Genomic DNA, 27,372 nt, shown 5'->3' on the forward strand with positions numbered 1-27,372 from the left:
GGTGTCCTTGGCTCGGTGTGCTCTAGACATGTGAATCTAAGGGTGTGCTTGGCTGCTTCTCTCAAGACACATCTCATTCAGTTATTTGAGATGGGGGGGAGGTTTGAATGGGGTTCATCCACTTTTTCTAAGCTCACTTAGACCTTGATTAACATTCCAGTGTCCTAAACAGTAGCAGTTCCTTGCATAATGCAACAGCTGTCCCTTGTAGCCCCTGTATTAGTGCTGTGTGTTGAGACAGCTGGTCTTGTATCCTCTAAACCCAATGCTGAGCAGGGAACAATTGTGCAGACTAAAGCATCCCTAACAACCATCTCCTCGAGGAGCCTCTTGTCTATTTAGACTGATGGTAGTTGGAGCAGTTCAGCAGTGGAGAAAATGAATGAGAGAAAAAGAAGAAAAAAAAAAAAAAAAGAAGGTTTCTGCAGAAGACAGAGGTGGCAAGGAATGTGACAGGAAAAAAAACTCGTGAGAAAATGAACAGTGGGGAAAGTGACTTAAAAACCAGGAGTCAGTTCAGAGTTGTCTGCTCCTGTCTCCCCATGGTGGAATAGAAAGATGCATATGTGTAAGTAGATATAAATGTATGTGTATACATACTGATGTGTGGACTAAAAATTAAGAGGCTATATTGAAAAGAAAAGGCAAATATGAGAAACAAAATTAGAAAGGAAGATGTACTGGCCAAAGGAAAGAAGGTTCTTATAAGATCAAAATAGTGCATATTAAAATTATAGAATATAAAAATTAGACTGTAGGACTACTTACTAAGAATGACTTAGAGAAGCAGACAATAAAAAGGGGTGAAAAGGAGGAGTGAATGAAGATGCAAGAGAAGAAAATGTAGGTTACAAGGTCCGTTAAAAAGATACTATAAAAAGTTTTCACAGATATTTGGATTTCAGATGGAATTAAACTGCACTAAATTGCTTTGGCTTTAATGAGGAAAATTAAAACAGATTTTTTGAAATATTAATATAGATTCACGTTGTACCTGTGATCTTTGTAATCATCTTTCTACTGTAGTTTTTCCTCATTTGCCTGGTGATGAAATGCCTCACCCCTTTCTTTCTCTAAGGTATGCCCAGTGCACAAAAGTTGGAATTAATTCAATGCAGGAAATTCAACTAGATAGCAGCTAGTCAGAATGTTAAGAAAGTAGATATCAAGTCAGTCAAACTTTTAGAAGATATCCCAGTTTCTTGTACTAGGCACTTTTTTTTATTTAAGTGCCACATCTTTTAAGCAGTGATTGCAATGTTTGAGATGATCTTAAATTCCCTACAGTACTACACGTTTAACAACCATCAAGAGGACTATATTTAGAGCGCCGGTACTTTGTACAGTTGTTTAGCAGCCAAGGTACCAGTGAGGGAGTGTTTCTCAGAGACTTTTTACTCAGTAAATAAATGCATGAAGCCCTAATCTTGCCACTGGTTCTGCATGTAATGAAAATGCTAATCATTGTCCTAGATTAGTATAGTCTCCTCTCCTATAAAATGAAAGTTCTTACAGAAAATAGTAAGCATCTCATAGGGGCAGATGTCTTGTATAGGTAAAATACGAAGTACATAAACCTGTATATACACAATATGTAGTCAATTGTTTTTGCATAGTTTAAGTAACAGAATTGAAAGCCAGGCTAGAAAGGAAGATACTGGAAGCTAATTGTGCTCATCTGCAATAACTCTGAGCAAGCTGCACTTGGAATGCTGCCCCAATCCCTGATGTCAAGAAGAAAAATCAATATTATGCCTTCAGGTTGTTTTTCTTTTCTTGGTTTTTTACTTAATCATGGAATAATTTTACCTAATATTCTCAGTTGTCTGTAATTTGATCATTTTACATTTGGAGCCCCTGCTTAAATGCTGTGTTTTCCTTGAAAATGAGTACTTAATTGAGAGCTCTGTTGTCCTTGGAGCTCCTCCCTCATGGTTAGGTCTGGATGAAACCTGATTCTGTAAAGCCTTCTGATTAGTATTTGGTCCCATAATCCTTTTTGATGATGTCTTTGCAATTCTATTGACTTCACTTTTTGAGTCTGTCACCTAGCCACCACTTCTCAGAGTTTTGTTGCTGAATCATACTTTGAGAGAGGATAAGCTCTGTGGATTTTTTTTAATCTGTTTGAGTAGCTGAGAAGGAGCTGTTAGGGGTCTGTTGTTGTTAAGTGTGGTTTGAGCCCTAGTGCTTCATATTGTAGCCTCTGAAATCAGTAAGAAACCTTTCTCCCTCAAGCTATGAGGAGTTGTCCCCCAAAGGTGAGGTTCTGTGTGAGCCAGGCTTCAGATCCCTTGGAAAAGAGCTGCTGTAAGACTTATTTCTATACATGACTCTGCTGAATTTTTGCACTCCTTAGATATGATCTAAAACTACATGTACAGAGGGCTCACACATGAGTATATATCTGCAGCTGTAGTGTTTACTTTATGTAGTATTTCCTTTTTACGACTTTTTCAAGCTAAATTACTTACCATAACTGACATAAATAAAATGTGCAAAAGCTGCAGTTTGGTTTTCACTCCAGCAATTCAGTTGGAGGGTTTATATTCACATGCGAAGGAAGTAGTCACCCATCTGATCATCTGTCTCGCAGCCTAAATCATGATCTGAAAATATTTAGTGCCTGAAGAAATGATCTCTGCAACCTCTTCATACTCATTTCTTTTGACTGGATCAGTCCACAATGTGAAAGGGAAGACTGTGACTGTATTTCTACTCTGAAGTCATGCGAGAGTATTGAAAAATGATGATGTGGAGGAAGAATAAAGTAAATTCTAACTTTAGGAGTAAATCTGCTTCTGTTCTTTAGTTAGTAAAGGTTTTGAGGCATCATGGACAATCTTTTTGGTTTTGTGGTGGATCGACCTTGGCTGGCTTCCAGACACCCACCCAAGCTCTCTCTCCCTCTGCCTCCTCAAAGGGATGGGCAGAAAATAAGATGCAAAAGCCTGTGGGTCAAGATAAGGACTGGGAGATCACTTACCAATTACAGGCACGGGCAAGCCAGACTTGACTTGGGGAAGATTAATTTGATCTGTTGCTGATTAAAAATAGAGTAGGATGATGAGAAACAAACACAAAACACCTCCTTCCCACCTGCCCTTCTTCCTAGGCTCAGCTTCACTCTACCCCCCCCAACACCACAAAGTAGTGCGGAGGGATGGGGAAGGGGGTTCGGTCAGTTCGTAACAGTTCCTCTCCCCGCTCCTTCCTCCTCACGCTTTTCCCCTGCTCTTTGTGGTGTCTTTTCAGATGATATGTGCAAAAGCCAAAGTAATATCAAACACATCGTCGCACAGCAGCAGAGGTGAGTGGGACAGAGCCATCTCCAGGCACTGAGGGCCATTAGAGACCTGTGTAAAAGTTGGTAACTTACCTTCTCTAGAAATCAATGGCTGTTTTTTCTAGTTAATCCCGTGAAGGCAAACAAGGTGTTCATAAAAGCGTTTGGAAGTCATATTCTTAAGTACTATGTAGGTCCTGAGTGTTTAAAATGATGTCATTTGAGCATATTTTATAGGCTTTGTGTGGCAGTGTCTCTACATGGGCTATATTCCAAGCATGTGCAAACATTCCAGCCATCGCTGTACTCCAACTAGAGAGAGTGTTTTTGAAAAGGCCATGGTGATGTCTTTCATATAGTTCTTCTCCTGATGCACTCGTTCATCCTTTGTAAAATTTTAATTCCTTTCTGTAAAAGAGAGTGCAAAAATCTTATGTTTTTGAAGTACTACTCTTCAGGAATGTTTTCCTTGCACAATGTCTGGTCACCTATATGTGATATAAGTTCAGACTGATTGCAATGAAAAGGTGGTAATTCCTGTCATTAGCTTCTGAAGTTTTTTGCAAACTCCTATTAGAGTGGATAAGGTTTTTACCCAAAGTACAGAAGTTACTGTAAATTATCAATGCAGTTTTGCTGAGATAAACCAAGTACTTCTGAGCATGAAAATATTACTATTAGTGTTTGTAATAGTATACTAATAGTGTACTATTAGTGAGGAAAGTGTTCACTGCATTTGTGGATTATTTTTCTGCGGAAGAAAGTTTGTTTTCTGAAAATTGGTCAGCTTGGAGTGAAAGACCACGCTTGCTTTGATGCTACCTTCCTTTTCATTAGAATCCTGCAATACTGCTAGGTATGCCTTTGACTGTGGGAGCTACAGACATCCCCAGATACCTTTTATGTCTTTGTCTTTCACCACTCACACATGAAATGCCAGGATATGTTCTTTCTTTTGTATCTGCTTTAGTTTTAATGGGGTGGAGTACTGGGTGAGGAGAAAGGAGAAAATTGCTGAGATGTATAGAAGCCTACTGGAAGGAAGTAACTTACTTTAGACACATTACTGTGGTATGTGGTATACTGGGGCATTATTTTTGCTGCCTTCTAAAATTTTGAAGCTGACTTGGGTCTAATAATCTGGGCAAATGGATTTAACATAGGTTGTAAACAGTCTTGGATGATCAATGTTGAGAAACACCAAGCAATCGTATTTTGTAATCTCTGTTCTGAGAATTTGATGCCAATACGGACTGTCTCTTGGATGAAACAACTGGTATCACCTAAAAATTTCCTGTCTCCCCTTATGCTGACTTACTGTAGCACCTCCTGTGAGCCCCTGATCACTGTTCACTGCAGCAGATGGAACTGGCTTTACAACCTGAAGAATTAAGGTCAAGAGACAACCCTGTAACTTTAAATCCCAAATCATATTGTAGCAACATGGCCAAGTGTGAAAAGATTTTGGTTTACAGTGTTTTGTTAGAAACAGCAACAATGGCAACAACAACTGTAAGAAAAGAGTAGTGCTAGCAGGAAAAGTGTGTTGGGTGGGAAGGTCTAGAAATGGAAACCCAGTGATTTTTGGAATGTGCTTTTGATTTAAAATCTTCAACTACATTAATAAAGTTATTTATGATGAGCGTCTTATTACCAGGTTATACTTCCAGTTCAGGGAAGCTCATGCTCCAATAAACCTCTTTTTAGAAGACAAGGATTGTTTGTGCTTTAACATGCTGCCTGTATGCTAGGAGGTGGAGTTTCTGGTCTCTCTTAAGAATTCGTGACTGAATTATCCAGTCACATCCCTGACCCTTGTCCAAAACTGTCAGATAACCATTGACCCCATATTCATGGCCAGGCATGCCAAATCGTGCAGCCAGAATCAGACCCTGAACCCAGATGGCTCTCACTTTCCCACCTGTGACTGCAGTGTAATGCGGTGTCGTCCCAAAACAAGAATGCAGGATCTGTTGCTCGTTGAAAGGGAAAACTATTCAAGAACTGATGACCACAGTGAGGCCCAGTGAAGATGTCCACAAACAGCAAGGCAAGTGGAATTCGGTCCTCAAAGACCCTGAGCTCCTGTGTTTGTATTTTGTTAAGTGCGGTATTTTAGAATTTCATGGCTTCCCACCGCTGTTAATTGCCCAGTCCCCAGACAGTGCTTTCTCTGTGTGAAAGACAGCCATTGCACATACTTATTCATGTGAGGACAGTTTTATAGAATATCTGACTGTGGGCTAGAACACCAGCTGTTGGGCTCCACTGAGGTGTGCAGCACTCATCTGTACTTAGTTTGATTGCTTTTGCGTTACTTTAGCTTCGTTAACTCTTCAGAAGCCCTGCCTTATTGTCTAATCGACAATCAAGTTGTCTAGTTCCTTTTCTAGTTTTCAGTCCTTGATATATACTTTATGGCAAATGATCTTTTCTTGCTCATGCTGTTAGTAGGTTTGGCTGCTGTCTTCACGAACACTGTAAAATTAATGCGTTGAGCCTGATTTATGGTAAGAAAATGCCTTTTAATTTCTATTGGTATAACTGAAGGAAGGCAGAAACTGATTAGAAGGCAGAAACAAAGGCGAGCAATGTATTTAGGTTTCTTTAGTAGCTATGCAGTGATGGATGATCAGAAATACTCTGTTGTCTACAAGTAGAGCTTTGAATGAGGCAATAGCTTGCTTCTAATGGACTGTTGTGTTTGTGTGATTTATTGTATGCAGGTGCAGGTATATATGGTGCATGTTGCTTAGAACCCTGTAACCTAGGAAATGGAGGCACTTGCTTTGCAGTCTTTGAATTAAAGATGATCAATGTGTTACTATAGATGGTTGTTCTCATTGCTGGGCTATAGCTGATTTTTGAGAGTAAGCTATTCCTTGCAAGAACCGAAGGTCTGAAGTAAGTTCAACAACCCCCAAAATAAGACTCTGTTGCCTCAAAGCATTTGGCTGTCTCGCATTTCTCAATGGTGAGCACAGAGGTGCTATTATATTTCAGAAGCTATTTGCATCTGTTTCGTAATAGCAAGAGACTCACTGCAAAAGAGTCAGTGCTACTCTGAAGCCGTAGTATATTCCAACGCCTTGCAGCATGTTTCCTGTTGTGGGTCACATTGGTATTATTTGGCTAAGAAAGTATGCTCTAATTAAATAATAGTAGAAGCGTGCTACGTTTTCCCACCATACTGCTGAATCCCAATATTTAGGATGTATCAACACCTAGCTATGTTGTGAACTCAGGGGCTGTATTTGACGATCTCTGAATTTTCTTTGCTTCGGTGATTACTGTGACATATCTTACATGTCCAGTATGTGCATGACATCTACTTATTAAATGTAATTGGGAAAGAAGTCTTACTGTAGAGCACCGAAGCACCCTGTCAACACTAAACTGTGCTTTGACTTTCCTTTTAGCGATGAGAAGCTGGAGGGAGTGAGAGAGGGTACCTGTGGGTCTCTGGGAAAGCTCTAGATACCAGATGCAGGCAGTAACTTGTTGGGTTTTGACCAATGGTCCTGAATTGTACGATGGAGAGGGCCATTGGGAAAGAAGGGAAGCTCTGTCTGGGATATTGGATGCTCCCTTTAATAGGCTTGGGTAAATTAAACTAAGTTTAGGAACACAGAAAAACTCCTGGGAGCCTATTTTCTTTGATTGCTAAACCTTTTGAAGTGTGCTTATTGCTGTAAGGAAGGAAATCTGGAAAAGGTCAAGTATGAATTAGGTGAGAAATACAAAAAGGAATTGCTTGAGATGGTCATTAAATAAGACAAAAATGAGATTCAGGAGTAAATGGAACAGTATCACTGTAAAGGTGAAACGCCTCAGCATAAATCAGTAAAGACAGTGAAACTGGAACAAGTCTATCCAAGATGCATTGATTTTGTAGAGGTCCAATTCCATTCTGGTGAAATTGATATTTTGCAAGAGCCTCATATCCCAGTCTACATGCCTGTTTGTGAAGACCTTGTAAAGACTAAAGGTCAGTCTATCTGTCTCTGTCTACCATACTTGCGTATTTCTAACACAACTATTACCATCATGTCTAGGCAGTAGGAAAAATGATCAATATTATTGTCTCTGGTGTTGGGGAGTATCTAAAGCCCTGCTACATTAGACTCTGTTGAGTGACTGATACAAAGACAGCCTCAGCTCCTGGGAGCTCACGGTCTGGTGTTTTCGGCAAGGAGATAATCAGATGAGCAGGAAACAAAGGTATGGTAGTGGCACCTCCTTGAAGCTGGAAGAGTATTTGATATAGCCACAGGTGGCTGGAGGCGAGGTCTCCAAAGTATCAAGATATTTGCCTGAGAAGGGAGCTCTTTATTCTTCATGTAGTGGCATTGGGGAGTATCAGAGAAATGCTCCCGGACCTTTCTGATGCTCTGTTGCTTTGCTGCCTGCTTTGAATGTGGGAAGACTCAGAGTCCTGCTGATCCTGTGTGGTTATTCACGCTCTGAAATTAGCCGAAATATAAATTGCAGATAGTATTTCTTGGACTTTCATCTTATGTGGCCCCCGTTTTTTTTTAAATCAGGTGAAAGGCCTGTAACGTGAAGGAGATAATTGCTCAAGGGGTGGGGCTCTGGGACTCTGGGAACAATCGCAAAGATAAAACCAGAGCAGATTAATACAAACAAAAAATGCTGAGCACATTACTTAAGTCTTTGTAGTATTTGCCTTTTAAAATGTAGTTTTGGGTGAGCAATGTTAGTATCAATATTAATATCTGCTGAGATGAACAAAACTAACAATGTAATAGAAAAAATAAATGTTAGCCTGCACAATAAAGTTTTCAGCGGGGAGTGTCAGAAAGCCGATGCAAATCTGCAAGGACTGATTGTATCTCTGAGTTTTAGACTGGTGTCACGGTTCTACTCAGTCTGTCATTGTTGCTTCCATTCCTTTTCTTTATCTGTGTCTACACAGTGGCAGCTGAATGTCCTGCAGAGAAGAACATCTTCAGTTTCTGTCTGCATGAATGTGCATAGCTGGTTTCAGTGCTTAATTGTCTGGTATCTTTAACAGAAGATACAATAGCTATTTTTAAAATATGCCTTTTTTCCTCTAATTGCAAATAAAATATGTTGGATATATTAACCGTACACCTTCCTGATGTTTGTAAACGCTTTAAAATGGAAGCTGCCTTAAGAAGTTATTTACAAGAGAAGGCAGGGAACGTCCTTTTTTTTTTGTTCTTTCTTTTTTGTTTTGGTTTGGTTTTACACAGGAGATTTATGTTTATACACATTCAGCAGTCTGGAAATGAAAGAAAATGCTATATAGCTCTATGGGCAGAGCCAAATGCAAATGTTGTGTGCTCTGTCTCAGCGTAGGTCACCAGTGGAAGCCCAGAGCTAAGCTACCTGGGCAACCATTAGCAGTAAAGCTGAACACGAGCAGTACCTGCCCATCTGGGATCGTGGATATTGGTTCCAGCGACAAGTCCACCATTGATAGCTGGTATCGCGCTAGCTCAGATGTTCTCGAACACGCTGCCGTTACGCTGAATTACAGCGTAGATCTGCTCTGATGAGACAATACCTCATCCTTAGTGCCTGTGAGAGGTTTAGCCGAAGCATCCCCTCGTGGTCTTGAGCTCTGGGCGATTGCTCGGTGTCTGACAGCTCCAAGCCCCTGCAAAGTATGGCATGTCCTCAAATTGGCACACCACTCATAGCCATGCCTTCCCCTGCCAAGTCACAGGAGGAAATTTTACAACTCTTTTCTGCGATCGTTATGACAGGGAAATCCACTGTCGTGCGGGGACTGGGAGCTGTATATGGTCCCTGATGCCATTCTGGGAGCCTTAAACCAGGGCCTGGATACCTCTGCTTGCAACGTTTACAAAGCAGAATTGTGAAAGAAATGGCTAAGGGGGTGTTTTCTCCAGCGATAAAAACTTGGGATCTCAGGAGAGCATTTTATTCTGTGAAACACGGGGCCAGAAGCAGCAGCTGGTGTAAATCAGCACCACTCCTTTGAAGACACTAAGGAGATGCCGCTTTATATCGGCAGCTGCATCTTGCCCTGAGTTTTCAGATTAGGATATCATGCATAAACACAATGAGTCGTTCTCCACAATGGTGTGGGAAGTACACATTTTGACCCTATTGACCTGCAATCTGTTAGGAGTTTTCAGCAATTACACACTTCATATAAATGATAAATGACTAATATTACAGAAGGCATTCATTTTACACTTTCACCTCTTAGTAGTTATTTTCTTGCAGTAAAACTGTATCCTGTTTTGGGAGAAATGAATAAAAACTTTAAACAAAAATGAGCAAAGATCACAGAAATGGCCTGGTACAGCTGTCAGCATCTGTGCATTGCACTCATCTCCAGCAACAGCCTAATAAACACACCAGGGTGACTCCATCTTCCATTAATTATCTTAGGCTGAAAGGAGAGGATATCCTACCTTGTCCAGATATCTTGTGAGGGTAATTAATTTTTCTGCAAATTCCCCTAGCCAGAATTGTGGTTTGTGTGGAAGGAAATCCCCCTGCATTTTCTGGTCTTCAGACTCTTTGTTGTGCTTTGCATTTAGGCTACTGTTCTTTTTGCTTGCCTTAAATGATGACCCCAGCAGTGTGGCCAAATCCTACCTGACTTTTGGGTTTTTCCACACAGTTTTCTTAAAGCAGGCTGCTGCCTACCTGGCCTTCCCACCGTGGCCACCTCCCTGCCTTTGGCATGGGGCATTTCTGCTCCTCAGCCATTGACTCTGGTAATTACTCCTGCCTGTGAAAATCGCTCAGGCTTCCCCTTCGCAAAATATCGTGGTGACATAAGGACCTTGTCTGAGCGCTGAATGCGGCCCTGGGGCTTCCCAAAATGGCTGCTAGCGCAGGCCTTTCCTGGTTCACTCTTTGTGGCAGCATCATGAGATGAGGCAGCAGGTTTGTTGCAGTGTGCTCCAAATGCTGGTTTATGTTGTTTGCAGTGCTGTAGTTTGCTTCTTTACTGCCAGTTTCATCACCTTCTATAAAGCTTAATTTAATTGTTCTTTAATTACCTCTTTGGATTAGCGTATAAATCTCAGATGGAAGCTGTAAGGAGCATACATAAGGCTATGGATGTCATGAAACATTGCTTCTCTCTATTTTCATGTCCCTGGCTGGGGTTACACTGGGGCAAACCTTTGCTGCTGTTGTAAAGATGCTCAGGAACGGGAGGAAGCCTTCATGCTCATAAAACTTTTTTTAGACAATTCTCTGGAAGGAACAGCAGGGAGAGAATTGTACATGTTTACTCCAAGTTCTCCAACCACTTTCTACCAGAGCATGTATTACTTCACATTACTTTGGTGTTTTGTCAAATTACATGAAGAGAAGAAATCTTTGTTCTACTTAACATATGAGGTATTATCCGAATACTGTCAGGACCATGAAGGTTTCTATTTAAAGACATCTCTTTAAATAACCCACATATCCTACTTTGGGAGTGAGCCAAGCAGAAATGGTTTTTACTTGAGTTTTTAAGCTACGTTCTGCATTATAAGGAGTTGCACTGCACTATGCCTCTTTGCCCACCTTCCCAGCTCCTGAGAAGTCCTGGGACTTAAGGAGATTACGGCTTGCTTTCATGGTTTGCAAGGTGCTCTTCTCATCTCCCCCTATGCCAACTGGGTGTGGGAAGCTCTCACGTTCATTTTAGACTTTCAACATGAATCTTTAATGTCTTAATGTATGTTAATTTAAGTGGTTTTCCCCTCAAAGATGATGAAGTTCTACTTTTCAAATAGATTTCTATTTGGAAAGCATATGTTATATATAGAATTAAACACAGAGGAATATTGATCTTAAGTGGACTTGGCATCAGCAGATACTGCGTAGACGATTGTTTACAACTAGATTATTTTCTTCCCTATGTTATGCTTGTTATGCATTTATGTGGTTTTGCTTTTTTTTTCCCCTTGCCTTCCTGTCCAGGTTGTACTCTATATTTTGTCTTACCTGGTTTCTGCTCCATTTTCCTTCTGCAACCTCTTGTAGGCAGAATGGAAAGCCATGAATATTAACCTGCTGACTGAAGCTTTTAAAGCCACGATGTTCCTAGGAATTCAGAAATGAGCAATATCAATTTCCCAGCTGTTATTGAATCTGCATTTACAAAAAACAAATACACTTGACCTTTTCATGAGATTTCTAAATTATTTTCATCGAATGCCTCTGTGCAATTCTGTTTATTAGAAGACCGTACAAAAAGCTTTTACAGAGATTATGAACCTGCTCCTTGGTCTTCTGAGGCTTTAGACCCAAATAGCTTCTACAAGTTCGAGTGGAATAGGGCTATTTTTCTTCCTCCTTTTTCTGCGTATCAGTCTTTCTTGGTTGCTGACTAGAGAGAGAGCCAGAGTTCTCCACTGGTGCTCTTCTCTCTGGCTTGTGCAGCTGGACACTTAATTTTGCTGGGGGCTGTGCCTGCAAGGCCAGTCTTCCTGGGAGAAGTGATGAGATTTCAGTAACGAAACGTGTCTTGAAGTAATAACATGTGAGGATTGAAATGTATATTAAAATATCCTGACTTATATTGCTAACTCCTTAAATTACTTAAAGAAGGAATTTTGAAATATGATTTACCCTTTCTACTTGTAATCTGGCTTGTGCTTGACATCTATCTACCTTTAGCTGATGAGAGCAACCAGGCCATTTTGCTTCCATTTTCGGACAGTTTCTGGGCAAGTTTCACTGTCATTTTTTCCCACACCAGCAAGGCACTACAGCACCGGAGTGGCAAACCCAGGGCAGTTTTTGCTTACTTTAAAGTGTGCTTTCCCTTGTAATTACTTCTTAAAAATTTCTAAGCATCTTGTATTAGTTCTGACATTGCTCTTTTACTTTTTCACACAACGTTTAATTGGGGCTAAGTTTTGCTTGGCAGTATCTCTTTAAACACCACACTATGCCTAAGGAAAAGATGGGAAGACAGATGTTGTACTAACCTCCACTGATTGCTTTCTGATTGCCAGTTTAGTTGGCTTTCTTCAGCCATTTAAGATGGTCATATGGGAAATCAACAGTGATGATCTTTATTAAAGTAGCAGGAGCAAGGTGCTTCACCTACACATATTTTCAGGGGAGGGAGAGGGATCTGAACCCAATTAGAAAATTTATGGAACTGCCAGAGCATGCTATTCATTTAAAATTGCTGAGGGCTGCAAAATGAACAGAAAGCTTGACAAAATATTTGCACTGTTGCAGGTCCTGTGTGTAAATTAACCTCAGAAATGGAGAGGTCCACAAACTTGCTGTATTTTTTTTCTTCTTGTTTAAAAATCTGGGCAGTTGTATGTTATTGCATGTGAAATGACAGACTAATTAGTGAGAAAGGCCTCAGAAAGTTCAGTTATAAAGAAGTTATTGGAATTCGCTCTCACTGAGTTGACTGGATAAGTCAGGATCTGATTTGGTATTTCTGATGCTTCTTGTTATGCTAGGAAAGAGATGTTTTTGTTTAACATTTACTTTTCTAACAGTAGGAGTCACAATGATTTAAAATTCTTCAAATCGTACCAAAGTGCTTTGCAGCAAGCATGGGAACCAAGACAAAGAAATTCAGTCATTGAGGAGATGATGGGTTTTGGTTTTGGCCAGCTAACTGCAGCATGTTCTTAAGTTAAATGTATAGGCTACACTTGCAAAAACAGCCAGCTTCACTGGACTAGAAAGTGAAGTTCTTTATTTATCTGCCCAGTCAGTGCAGCAGAGGCTGCCACTGTGTCTCAGCACTGTTGAAATCTTCTTTAGTGTATCTCGACCCTCCTGCTGCAGCTGTGGATTTGTTTGTTACATTTATTTTGGCATTCCTTATTTTGGTCCCCCAAAGAAATTAAATAAAATTTGTCACTGGCCCAGATCATGCTATTTGTGAAAAGATGCCACATCTTTCTCTCCTTAGTCGTATTTTGTGATTTGTCAAGGATTTGGTGGAGTTGTAGATCCAGTTGTACATCATCCCTTCGTTAGAAACAAGTCTTCTACACCACCAATTCCATTTCAGTCTCTGAATGTGTACCATTTAGATAGGTAGGGTGGTAATTAACCTCTGTAGCCTGTTGTGAAATCCAGGAACAGCTTCATTTTATTCTGCTTTTCATCTGATACTGTTTTTAACAATGTCTGTGCTATAGAAAGCTATGTGGAGCTTTCTGTATGAATGTAGTTACCATCTCAGAGGGGCAAAAAGTCATCTAGTTCATATTAACTGAAATATCCTGTGCGGTTCCCTGTGGTCAACAGCTGGATGATAAGACATCAAGAGTACATTAGGCAGCTTTCTAATTAAATATCTTCATTGCATCTAAAACACATAGTAGCACTTCCTTGCTAATAAAGAGAAAGCACGCTGCAGTCAATTTGTTGCAGATACCGCATTGCTACTCTTATGCCAGATCTCTTGCAGTCTGTTGTAAGAGGATACAAACGTAATGTGTTTAACACTTAGCTGCGATTTTACAAAGTGTTATCCTATTTATTTTAAGTGTCACGTAATTATCAATTCATTTACTACCTATTGTAATACCATGAATCATAATGAATGTATTTGCATAATAGGTAGTATCACATGAGCTCAATTATAATTCAGTATTAGCTAAATGGACCATGAAAACAAAATGTTTCCTGTAAAGGTAGGCTGGGGTTGATATATAACCTGTCTTATACATGGTGTATCACAAATGCTGTCATGGGAAATCGTTCCGGTTTTGGACTTGCTCTCAGAGGGGAACGTTTTGCAGCCCTGAACTTCATCCCTTTCCTCACCTGTCTCCAGCGCCCCAATTTAAATGCTCTTCAGCTCTGGCCACCTTACAGATGAGGAAAACCTCAGAAACACTCAGAAACCTGTCCTTGCTGTTTAACTGATATGCCAGTGCTTTGCTTGCTCAAGTCACGAGGCAATCTCTGCCCAGGAGACTGAACTTATTGCTCCGATGATACTCCAAGACCTGCAAACGCTGTGCTGGGTAACTGAACTGAGGGACTTGCCTCCAGAGGATTGCCTCAGCTCTGGGTAGGTTTCTTTAAAAGTCTTTGTTTCCAAACATTACTTCTTTTTATTTAAAAAGATCTCTAAAATGACATGTGCTCCTTCCTGGAGCCGGAGTCAGCTCTGCATTGCTGTGTTGGGGCGTATGATACGAGCAGGGTCTCAGCTCCTCCGTTTCATGGTTTGCTCTAGTTATCCTCCATGTCCAGATCAGTCTGTGCTCTCTACTGCTTAATCATCATCACAGTCAGTTGTCTCTTTTCTCCTGACAATGTTTAAACCAAGAAGGTCTTCCTTTCAAAACCAGGTAGAGCCTGTTTGCTATATACTCTACATGCACATACCTAGCTTGAAGAATGGCCCGATGTCCTTTTTGCTAAAGAACAGCGTTGTCTGCAGTCCCTGGCTTCTGCATAGCCTAGCAGCATGGATACTGCTTCAGCTCTCCACTTTTCTAGTGAATGATCACAGGTGATCCACCAGCCCTTGGAGGGTTACACCACTGCAGGGGGAAACAGCTATGCACTTGCACCAATCGTCAGCAGCAGTTCAGAGGCCAGTGCTACTCCCCAAACTTTCCACTTTGCCATCTCAGAGCCGATTCTCCTACCCCAAACACATTCTGCAGTATCCTGTCCCTGCCTTTATTACAAGAAGATTTATGCAAGCAGAAATGAAACACGTATCACTTTGCATACAGAATAAGTGGTCCCTTTCAGCTTTGGTTTAATGTGTTTTAAAGATGAGATCTTGCAATAGTAGAGTGGTTAGAAGAACCCAAATGTGTGCAAAGTCTAGTTTCTGAGATAAATCTGAATGGCACATACCCCTCATTTGGTTCACTTAGAAGTTCAACGTATTTTCTGTTGCAGAAGCAAGACTTGCTCATGCAGTTGCCTGAAAATGATCGTTGTGTGAACTGTTGTGTCTATAGCAGATGTGTATAATCCCACTTCCCACTTCATGAATGTGTCCCGTTTCCATACAGAATACGAAATGCTTACTTTCTAGCTAGTACAGTTGATTTTTACTTGTTGCCTGCAAGTTAGATTAAGGATACTGAAGCTGCAGAGGATAAAAGGAGTGTTATTTCCACAAATATAGTGTAGTTACTGGTACCTCAAGGACTATTTAGTCTGATCTACATTCAGGAGACAGCACTGCAATGGCAAAAGGCTAACAGAGTTGACAACACTTAATTTGTTTGGACTCATGTCACCGTTGGCTTTACAATGTGACAGGAGAAATACATCGCAGGAATTGATGAAGTAGTGCCACATTTGCACAATACTACAACTCTCTACAGTCGTATAGAGCAAGCTTTCCTCCTTGATATACAAGGTAAAGCTTCTGAATTTCATCTGTGCACCCTAGCCGGCGTGCAATTAAAGCTGTCCTCTCTTAGTTATAATTCAGTTTGGCCAGCTAGAAAGCAAATGGGCAGTGGAAGCGGTGCAGTGCTGTTGCTGGATTTAGGTAAAGTTAGAGCTGTAGCAAGGGAAGGACTGAATGTATATTACAAGGGATCCATGCGATATTTATGCAACAGACGTTCTTGCCAAATATAGAATTGGTAATCCCCTTAACTGGGACAAGTACTGGCCACGGTAGGATGGAGTTGTTCGTATGAACATATAGAGGATGACATACCTGGCAGTAGAACTGCTCTCCAGCGAGAAGAGATATTCCGGAGTCTGTATTTTCACTAGGCCAGTTTGTCAGGGAGTAGCATCCCCAAAGGAAGCGACTGTTGTGAATTTGAAAGAAAATGCTTGTTCTTTAATGGGGATACCAATTTACGTTTCCATAGTTCTCCTTGGCTTGCTGCTAACTAACAGGTGGGAATTTCTGGGCTTTGTTTCTTAATAGGAAGTTTGCAAATAAGGATTAAGAGAAAACGAAAAGCTAAAGTACCCCTGAATTTCACAGGGGAATATTCCATGGTGTTTATATTCAGTATATTATTTCCATTTTCAGCATGTATCTTTGAAATGTGCCTTAAATGTGTTTTTGTTTTGTTCTGGTTTTGCTCTAAATAGCTTTTTAGAGGAGAAGTGCTTATTCAGGTTGATCACAATTCAGAGGAGCCTACTGTGTAGGAATCAAATTCACTAGATGATTGCACTTGCAGAGGAAATGTAGTACTAAACACACTCATAAGCAGGACAAAAAGCACTGAAACTATAAGAGCTGTTACCATGACATTTTTTTTGCAATGTGACCAAACTTATTGTCGTGTTTGTACCGACTACGGATGATTTTGTGAAGTGAATCATCTGTCACTGGACAACGTACAGGGATCATCAGCTCATCTTGCGCAAGTTATTAGCTGCCTGTGAGTGATGGGGTTACTAGCTGTCCGGGGTGATTTGATCTCTCTCTTACCAGCTGTCACCTTGCACTAGATGTCCAACAAAAGTACGAAGACAGTCCAGATCAGTTTACATACCATTTTTCTTTCTATTATGTTCCTATTATTATCCTGCCTCCAAGAAGAGCAGGGCCTGTGGCATGTTTCAGTCCTAACTACTGTGTATCATTTAAGACCCCTTTCTGATGAAAACACTGATACAAATAATCTGGTCCCTAAATAAGAGGGGAAAAAAGAACAGAACTGTCCTAGGAATCAGACCCAGGGAATTAAAATCATCTTGACCTGCCATGTGATGCTTGGTGTAACTTTTACTGATCCATAAAAAGTGAAACTATGCAAAAATGTTCCTTTATCACTGTAACTATGTGCTTTTCCCCCCTTCTTCTAGAGTGTCTCTTTAGTATTCTGTATTGCTGTTAAATGTTTTGAAAGCGTCCTGAAAACTATGTGGTGCAGTGTCTTCCATCTACGCTATGGCTGCTGTGATGCTAGCCTTAAGTCTGGTAGCTGGGGCGTCAGCTAAATCAGTGCTAGATGGCAGTTCTGCTCTCTTATCTTTTTTTCCTTTTGGGAAAAAAAGAGGAAGACTCTTCTTCCACTGGCAGCTACTGCATCAACTGAAAATTGCTATGGGTTGCTTTCATTTGGCAACACAATAGTGTTGTGTGCATATAGACACTGTGTCCCAAATGGGAACCTATACATTGTCATTTGGCATGAGGCTTGGTCATGGGACAAAGCAAAAAATGGAACAGATGACTGCACATGATTTTGAAGTAGGTCCAGGCGTTGCAGGCGATCATTCTATGCTTTCACACAGTATGCATTAGATGTTCCAGTTCTGATAAAGGAAAGCTCATTTTGCACATATGACTTAAAGCAAAACCAAGCTGGTGATTCTTTGTTCTATACAGATTGTCTGCCTGCTTCTAGACAGGTTATTTCTATTAAGACCATCCTTCCTTAATTTTCCCTACTGTGGTACATCATTTGTAAACATCCTGAAATAAATACTGAAATGGGAAATCTCTCCAATGTCATTTGTATTGTTGGCACAGTAACACTTTTATACAAAATTTTGAAGCTTAGTGAGACTACCAGTGCCTACTATAATCAAAGCTAGAGAATATCTTCTTGCCTCTTCTTCCAGCTTTCATCTTTACAAGATAGACTTTCTCAAGCTCAGGTTTTGCACTCAGCAAAAAGGCCTGGAAATTTTTGATTAAATAACCTTCACCCCCACCCCCCAGCTGTTTAACCTCCTTTTACCATGCTCTGGCAGCAAGAGAACTAAAGGCTGTAGCGTGGCCAGATGTTAGTACCCAAGTGAGGAGAGGGCCATGTGAAACCTTGCCCTTGCCCAAACCTGCTTTGTGTTTAGCTGGAATATGACTTGTTCAGACTCCGATCCACGCACAAGCCATGTTGCTTGTGTGTCTCCAGCTTACTGCAAGGTGAAGGGCCTTGGAGGTGAGCGGTGGCCTGACAAACACGAGCCTCTACGAGCAAAGTGAGTGCTGAAAGGACGTATTAAATATCCAAAGCGCTCGCTGCATGACTGTTAGTCCCCTGGCACGCCAAAAATGCAGCTCAGGCACATTTGTTTGTTTGTTTGTTTTAAAGCTAAGCTTCATGTGTGAGGCAGAGCACTTTTAAATTCATTGTGTGTTTTCAAAAATGCCTTTTCCATCTAATACTACAGCTATAAGGTGGGTTAAACTTGGGGCGTTTTTTCACCTTAGCAATGATCCTATTAGCAACTTCATAAAATTATATCAAGGATGTTTATTTTCCTGTCTCCGTGAAGTGTCTGTGCAGTGCTATTTGTAAATGGCAGCAAGAATGAAAGCCTGCAGAAGCTCTGCTTGCCTGCCTGACGTGGTTTATTATTCTTAGTCCTGTAGCTGCTTACAGACATCTATTGTGTTATGTTGGTTTTAGTCTATGGGTGGCAGTCACCTTCTAAATTTCTTGGGTAATGTTTGCAGTCTTTCCTGCGCTAGGCTTATCAAATTTGCTGTTAGTAACACACATCAACAGGCAATCGATAAAATCGGAGCTAATTACATAATGTGTTTTTTTTAAAACCTGTCTGCAGCACAAGCAGATGTTAAATGAAAGCTAATAAAGTGTGTCATCTTTTAAATAGGGGTATGCCCCGGGATTTTATACTGGACAAACTCTGCGCCACAAAAGGTGATTTCTGTAGAGGTTTGCATGCATGAAAATAATGAAATAATCATGCAAGCAATGCATATTTGAGCTAAATCTGAACAGTCATTACAGATCTCTGCAAAATCTTGTGAGCTTATTAGAAAATGAAAGAGATACCAGGCAAAGGCAGCAAGCAGTGCAGCTAGCAGGCTGCTTAATAGAGAAGATATACTAGCAAAAATCCTGGCTGTTCCCATAGGTTTGCATATGTGTTCATTGGAAATCCACTGTTTGTCTAAACAGCGGCTCTTTTGGTGTAGAAATACTGCTCATTTACTTGACTTTCATTCAGAAAGGGAGAATTTAAACTATGGGCTATACTGGAAAGACAGCACAGAAGACACATAAAGTAGCATCTGCCTTTTTTTTTTTTTACTTCACTAATAAACTCACGTAGTAAACCTCTATACTGCTACAAGCTATTTTTAGCTTTTTGATTTCTTTCTCTATGTTTTTCAGCAACGCTAGTGACAGGCAAATCTTAGTGATTTGGGGCTGCATCTCTTTTTGAGATAATAAGTAAGTGGGCACTAAATCTCAAAGCTGGCTGTTGGTGAGAAGAGCCACTGAGAAACAGAAGGGGAAGAAAATCCTAAATTCCCCTGAAATCAACAGAAAAGGTGGGTTGGTGCTGCCTCACAAGTACCAGTAAATGTCATGTTGTGAGTTAGGTATTGCAAAGTGCTATGCATTTGCTTTCTCAGAAAACTTGTGATTCCTATGGGCTTGGAATTCTTTCTGCTTGCCACTTGTGTAAAACTGCCACCACTAAACAATTAAATGTTATGAGCTAGATTCTGGGTATCACACAGGTAAGTCACTTAGATTTGGGGGGGGAAGCTGAAACACTGTTGTTTACCATTTGTTTTTGGAATCCTAAGAGTTCACTTTTTTTTAGCCATTTTTCCCTGAGTCTCTAAAGGCTTAATTTTTTTTTTTTTATGTAAAGGCTGTGAATTTCAGGTGGTTACATCAGTTATGTACTGGGGATTTTTAATGAAGTCTCAATTATCCAAAAACTCAAACTCTCAAGATATGGTACCATAGGAAACTGGAGATTCCAATCACAAATTGAAGCCAGGAGATCATGTTACATTGACTGACAGTCATTTCAGTCACTGTTAAAATTGTTGAGAAATTTCATAGATAAATTAGGTTAAATGTGAAAACGGAAGAATTACAGTACGTATCCTACGCAGAAGCTTAACAAACCAAAACCGTAATCAGATGAAAAGAAATATTATGATAGGCCTTCTTTGATGTGGTGTTTCTGATTTTAAGACAATTTACTAAGCGATTTCTTAAAGGAGATTTTATTTTTGTATCCCTAACTTACTTTTTTTGAGACAAATGGAGAAATGGCCTCTGAATTCAGTGTCAGGAGCAGCACATTAATACTGAGTCACCTGAAAAATCCCACCCCAAGCCTCTCAAGTACTCTTTTGTATTGTTATGATTTATTAACTGGCCTCACCTCTGTTTGCTGAGCCAGTGATTAAAAATGTTCAAAAAAGAAAGAGACATATTTGAGAATAAATAAGATTAAAAAAAAAAGTTTTGAATAATCACCTTGGTGTTCATGAATGACAACCAGTGAACATTATTATCACATTAATAAGAGAAAAATCGTATCTGAATTGTTGAACCTCCTCGATTTGCTTTGTGAATATTTGTTTTCATTATTCAGCTGGCTTTATTTTTTTCCCCAGGAGTGGAAATTGCTCCTTCATAGATATCATGCTATTCTTTGTGCTTTTTGATAACCATCTAAAAGGTTATTGGAATGATTTGTCACTCCTGTGTGCTGGAAAGACTGTCTTCCCCAACACTGAAGCCCCAGTAAAGTCTGGAATTAGAACTCATACAGTGCAGAAGCCTCCAAACATTGGTGTACACTTTGAATATGCAAACTAATGTGACTTTAAGTTATGGTATGTCAGAACTTTCTGGGGCTAGACATGCCCCCCCCCCCCCCAAAAAAAACCCACAAAAAAACAAAACCAAAAAACCACCACAAAAAAACCCCAAAACCCAAAAAACCCAACCCAAAGAAACCAAAACCAAAAAACCTTCCAGAAAGAGTCATTTTAAATGAGGTTTTGTCTGCTATGAATAGAGCACCCCTTAAAAAGCTGTGCTGAATAGGAGTACCCTGGGATGGAAATGTAACTCAAAGGACTTTCAGTCAGCTTAGCAAAATCTTGCATGGTATTTACAGCCCGTTCGAATTCATCATCCGTATTGTCTGGAGGGATTTTGCCCCTATTCTGGCATTCATCAGTTATCACCTGAGCTTTTCAATCTTGTTACCATCAGACCATGGGTCACCACAAAGTGGCCTTTTTTCCTTCTATGGCTGGATTGCAGAAGGTAAACAGAAGATATCAACAGTGGCCACAAGTGACTTTTTAGGAGGAAACAAGAAACATCGGTGGTAGCATAGCATCTTCCTCTTATCTCCCTTCAGCACAGCCAATAGACTCAGTCCTCGCTGGGTGGTGGATTGAAGCAGCAAATCCAAAAATGAAATAAATATATTTATTGGGTTAATTTTTATCATAGTATTTTTAACTATGGAATGATACTACTAAAGATCCTAAAGGCATTGTCATGTTAACCTTTCTGTGCTGTTTCCCAGTTGGTTGCCTTTCATCACAATCAAGGCATCACACATAATAACTAATCAGATTCAGTGAGCAGAAGTGCTGTGAGGATGCATTTTAATCGGAAATAGTGAAGAATGTCAACATTTCTCTCTCTGTGCTACAGGGTGACATTTTTAAATGCTCAAAGGGCACACAGGTCTCCAACTCCTGGTGAAACTCCGTGAGAATGTGATGTGCAGCTCTGATTTGTGTCCTTTATAGTGATAAAATCCCTCTTACTGCTATTTATTTATTTCAGATCTGTTTTTTTAATTTGCTAATAAGAAAATATGCCAATCAGTGCCACTCAGAAAAAAATCCCCTCAAGGAACTGCACCAGCATAGCTGAGGGCACGCACCTTCCAGTAATTATATTTTATTTACACAGAATATACAGACATCTTTTAAGCTCCCATTATTACGTGTGGCAAAAGAAAATGCCGCCATTTCAATTATACTCTGTTCAATTTGGTAATTGCGTGGGTTTCAGAAATTAACCTGTACCGCCTTTGTATATTCTTTTTGTTCATGTTTGAATTACTTGAATGCTGCAACTGCAACATGTGTTGAGAGAGAGAACTTGAGAGTCTTGAGAAAGCTGAAAAACTCTGACAAAAGTTTGATATTTTCAGGATTATTTTGTCTAGAAAATGTTTTCTGCTTACTCATCAAGGCATGAGCGTTGGAGAAAGCTGATGGCTGGTTTCTTGTATTCCTGGAGAAATGTGTGCATCTGAAAAAGATGTAATTTGCTACCTCAGGTGAAATAATATTCATTATTTTTACAAAGATTACGCTTAGTAGTTAAGGTTCTGCACCCTGAACTGGACTCAGTGTTTGGAAAAGCAGTCTGTGGAGCAGAGGGTGAATCTGATGGGCTCAGACAAGCCAGGTTGCTGAGGAGATGAGTTGCAGTGGTACATATTAGTTGAAATATCAGAAATAATGATAGTTTTATGATTATATTGTTTTAGACTATGAGTATAGGCAAACATCTTTCCTTACAGATGGGCTAAGATGACTCAAACAGTTGGGTAAAATCCTTTTGCGTTACTTCATAGGTTTGGAAATGGGAGGATACTATGGCATGTAAGCACATCTGAAAATGTCACTGTGGATGTTAGATAGGTAAGGTAGCTGAAACCTGGCTCCCTCCCACGCATTTCCTTCTTTTCTAGTGTCTTCCAGTTAGACCTCACTATTACTAGAGCTTTGTCACCTACAATCGAAGGGTATACTTGAAATCCGAGGAATCTAATCTGCATTGCACCTGGATATAATGCCAAAATTACCTGTCTAGAACCATCCTATTTTTTCTCTCATTATGCATCCAGTGATCACAATTCATTGGAAAAAAACAATATTATCTTCAAAATAGTTGTGTACTGTAGGGAGGTTTCAGTGGCTTAGATTACCAGATCTCTGAAGTTAATCCATAGTAGGTCAAAACCATTAAATCTTAAGAGAAACGTTTTCCCTTTTTGAGCTTCTCTTACGCTTACTGCAAGCTAACTCAGTAATAAATCTTTCTGTCTCCAGTATTTCCTACTGTTGTACTGTGCGAGTGAAATGGTCTGGTTGCCTCATCTTTGCCTCAAACCCACATACTCAAATGCATGAACTGATGCTCAAAACAGGAGCTCAAAGATTGAAACGTTTCATGATTGTAACATCGCATACGTTCAATTCGTGACAACGTGAACAACATATATCCCAATTAGAAAGAAGCGAACAGAAGTGGAGTGAGATGGTGGCTCATTGACTAGTGACAGGAGGTAAGGATGGATGACAGTAGGTGAAACTTCACCTTGCTGTGGGGAACCTGTGGCTTGCTGGAGATCAACTACAAGAAATGGCTCAGAGGGATTTCAATCAAAACACAGCTGTTAGCTGACACTGGTTGACAATCCAAGGCAAACCACTTGGTTATGAAGTGCTCTACCTTACTTATTGTACTGTAAAATGATTTGTCTGTCAAGTGCACTCTTTGGTAGACAGACGTAGCATAATAAACTTATCATAAAATATCCCCGTATAGCAAATGCCTTTGTCAGCTACAAAAGTGGTTCGGAGTTGGTTTGCAAAATGTAGGTGTGTTGAAAGGCTTTTGACATGTTACTGTGGCAAAGTTGTGTTTTCCTTTTTATTTCCCAGAGTCATTAGCCACTGTACCAGTAGCAGAAGCTCCACTTGAGTTTGTCAGGGTAGTATTTGATTGACTCCATTTTTGTAAACGTTAAATATTTTGGTGGTGCTGGCAGCTAATATAATTGCAACTGGATGAGCAAACTAAATATATTGCAATACAAAGAACTGAGTTCACCCTCACAGAGCGTCGTTAAATGGAGAATGATTAGTCTCGAAACCTATAGGAATGTATTCTGTAGCACTGAAGCTGTGTGGAGTAAGCTCATACGGAGCCTATAGCTCCGTGCACTCCGAGTGAGACGTAGTATATGAAATCGAACGGTATCTTTAATCTGTGGGATCATAAACCAAACCTTTTCATTTGTGGACATACATGTGCAAGTAGGTGTTGTGTATTTTAAATGCTGCTATAGAAAGATAATTGAATTTGCTTAAAATCTCTCTCTAAGCATCAGCTCACAGGTTTTCTGATCAAAAGAAAAAAAGGCTGAATCCAGTGTATTGCTTTCAGAGGGGTATGAGAGGAACAAACTCTTGAACTTTACAGGGAAAGATGGAAATCACATCTTAAAGAAGTGAAATAATTCAACCGTTTGCTCACTAATCAATTGTTGTATGAATAAGTGATATCAAAACCTTTAATGCACAGTACTTCTACACCTACATTTTTCTGTCTGCTTTTGTAATCATCTATCATTTCCACCACAAAATGGAAACGATGATAAAGATGTTTAATACATCTAACAATAGAAGCAGGTTATCTGAGGTCTACACAGCACTTGTAAAAAGCTCAGCGTACTCCACATAAAAGATACATTGAGATTCAGTTGTTGGAAATTAAACTTCCTGCTGATTTTAACACAGATTTCAAGATAAGATAAAACCAAGAAACTTCGAAGTCATCTATATAATTCAAATCAGTAACTTGAATATTTAAGGCTATTATTTATATAATATAAAAAGTATGCTTCAAAACAGGAATGTATAGCTTCTTGAAGCATTTTTCCTTTTGATTTTTTTTGTTAGTGCTAAGCTATGCAGCCAGGCAATTGGGAAATAGAGTGTATTATTCTAATTTTGTTTAATTCAGAAGAAAAATCAAATTAATGATGTGCATTATAAGTACTTCTAAAAGCCGTGATATTTTTTTTGCTTTTTTTTTTTTTTTTAAGCTACTATTCCAAAAGGACTCCCATCAAAACTGTGCAAAACCTACTGTTTTTTGTTCACTGGCTTTGGTCTATGTTGACTTAAGTTCTGGGGTCTCGCACAGCCTTACGTTATGCATTGAGATTCAGACTCAGAAATTCAAAGGACAATTATGTTGTTTATGTACGGTTTTTACCACAAGCAATAAATTGGTCTGAGCAGAACTCAGCTAAACTCTTGAGAAACCTGTTTGCTGTTACAGATTCCTAATAAATAATTCATGCAACTCTAATTGCAGGCACTAAGGATTATAAACTAGATTTTCATGTTGCAATGCATATATATATGTTTTTAAAGATGCACAGATTTAAAAGCTAAAAGGGAACACGATCATAATCTAGTCTGAGCTCCTGTGTATTATAGGTTAAAAAATTTCACAGGTTCTAATTTCAAATGCAAGACTTGATTGGGTTTGTGTAAGTGTGTTATAGTTTGAGTTTTACACTCGAGGCTGAAGGGAAAAACTGGAAGGGAGCTCTCCTGAGTTGCAACCCATGTCAGTGACCTCACTGACGATTAATTTTTGCTGAGGTCGGCAGTATCCTACCAAATGGGGGTGGTATTCCATGTTGAAAAGGTGAAACAAGAAAATGCAGTAAACGGGTTTTGGAAGAGTGCAATAGGAGTGTTAACACAACAAGTGGAAAAGTAGCTTTCCCCACGAGTCAGCAGTGGTTATGAGGGGCTGCTGTTAGTTTGGGTTAGGACATAAGTGTTGTCCAGTGACGGTATGGGAAGATGGCAGCAGATGTCCATCAGAGGAACTTGATTGTGATGGACATCTGAGGGCTTCGATGTTTCTATGCTGCTTTGCCAGATAATACAGTTAGCCTCATTTTCTTCAAAACACTTTGGACGTTGATTTTAGTTCTTTGTTGGGATACATGTTTCCCAGCCTGCCAGGCAGCTCTGTTCTTCAGTCATGCACAACTGTTACTTGGGACAGTCTTGCTCCACTGAAATGTCATTTTTTTGAAGACAGTGAGTGAGGGGAATTCACATTTCCATCTAGCTGCTTCTGTCACCAGGCTGTACCATGTTGGCAGTGCTGCTTTTCCACTGGGGCAAATGTTCTGCTTGCTTTAGACGCCCAGTATGATTGTGCATACTGGCTTCAAAAAGAAACAGCAAGAAGTAAACCAAAAGGCGAGTAAGGAATCAAGGCATAGCTCAGGATTTTTATTTAATTTTCATATCTATATTCATTTTTTAAATAAAATTTTAAAGTTCTAGGAGTTGTATGTGTGCTTGGCTGCTTTTTCTTCAGTTTTGTTTCCTTCAAGGAACCCTCTTAAAAGAGACACTGCTTGCAGATGCATTTCTTAATTAATTGTGAATGCGTAGTGTGGTGACAGATGCAGAGGATGTTGCCTTTATCCTGATCACATTAAAATGAGTTGTGTTGAATATTCTATGATACTTGGGGAAATTGCTTAATCCTATTACTTCTCGGAGAAGATTGAGTACCTCCTAATGTGAAATACGAAACCTCAGAGCTGCACAGTACAACTGCTGCCTCTGAGAGTGCAGCACAAAATGTATAGGATTTCTTCTAATGTGAGTCAACAATGATTTCTAGGCTTGTTTATCACATAAATGTTATCTGGCAAATTATTAGACAGTTGCTATGGAAACCAAGACCTACTACTAGAAGGATTTGTTACCATAAGTAGTTAAGACAATGCTCAGACCTGCATCCCTGCTGCAAACAGTCAGCTCCTAAAGATGGAAGCGACAGATAACAAAACACCTCTTTTTACTGATAAGAAAACAATTTAGAAATATTTATCAGATGCCCTTTGCTTTTCTAGCAAATACATAGATATATTAAATGAAGTGCAAAGGTATGAAAACACTAAAGAAAAATATTCTTTTATCTTATTTCATATGGTTGGAAAAGATAATATAGATGTTGGTATCTACTAGAGCACAGTGTGTAAAACATGGAAAGCCTGGACAGGCTTCTCTTGCTACTCTGTAGTGTTTCATGAAACCAAATGACAATATATTCCAGCTGGAGGTAATATTGACTGCTGATTGTTGAACTGAATAGAAAAAAACCCAAGGCGTTTGGAATTGTTGTCTTCGTTCAGATGAAAAGTATGGTGGAAATATTGCAAAAGGGGAAACGAGTCCTGTTCATGGAAAAGATGAGCCATAGCTGGATTGCTCTTGATTGTCTTCCTTGTGGATTAGCAGAAGTAATATCTCCCCTTTCTGTCTTTATATAGTAAAGAAAGGCAGGATATTGTATTGAAAAAGGTCCAATTTCCACATAGGTTTCAGTGTCCTCAGTGCTTATAATCTTCTGAGGGTTTTCATAATATTTTGTGCTTGATCCATCCCCCGAATCGGGCAGTTATCGGAACCTCTCAGCTGTCATTTTGAAGATCTAGTCCTTCAATCTGTAGAGAAAACCTTAGAAGATGTGGATGCTAAAAGCAAACCCAATCCCCATAAACCCCAGAAAGTAAGAGATTGCTTTGCTTTTTTT

At 39.7% G+C, this 27,372-nt stretch overlaps 1 long non-coding RNA gene across 1 annotated transcript in view; it reads left to right on the top strand.

Moving 5' to 3' along the window:
- Positions 1 to 326: 326 nt before the first annotated feature.
- The window catches only part of LOC138688818 (uncharacterized), a 261,132-nt gene continuing 234,086 nt past the window's right edge, over positions 327 to 27,372 (top strand). The window contains exon 1 of the long non-coding RNA XR_011327620.1: positions 327 to 568. This is a non-coding gene — a long non-coding RNA (uncharacterized lncRNA). The remainder of the gene's footprint in view (positions 569 to 27,372) is intronic.

The sequence above is a fragment of the Haliaeetus albicilla genome, chromosome 13 (genome assembly GCF_947461875.1).
Source record: "Haliaeetus albicilla chromosome 13, bHalAlb1.1, whole genome shotgun sequence".
Taxonomy (NCBI): Eukaryota; Metazoa; Chordata; class Aves; order Accipitriformes; family Accipitridae; genus Haliaeetus; species Haliaeetus albicilla.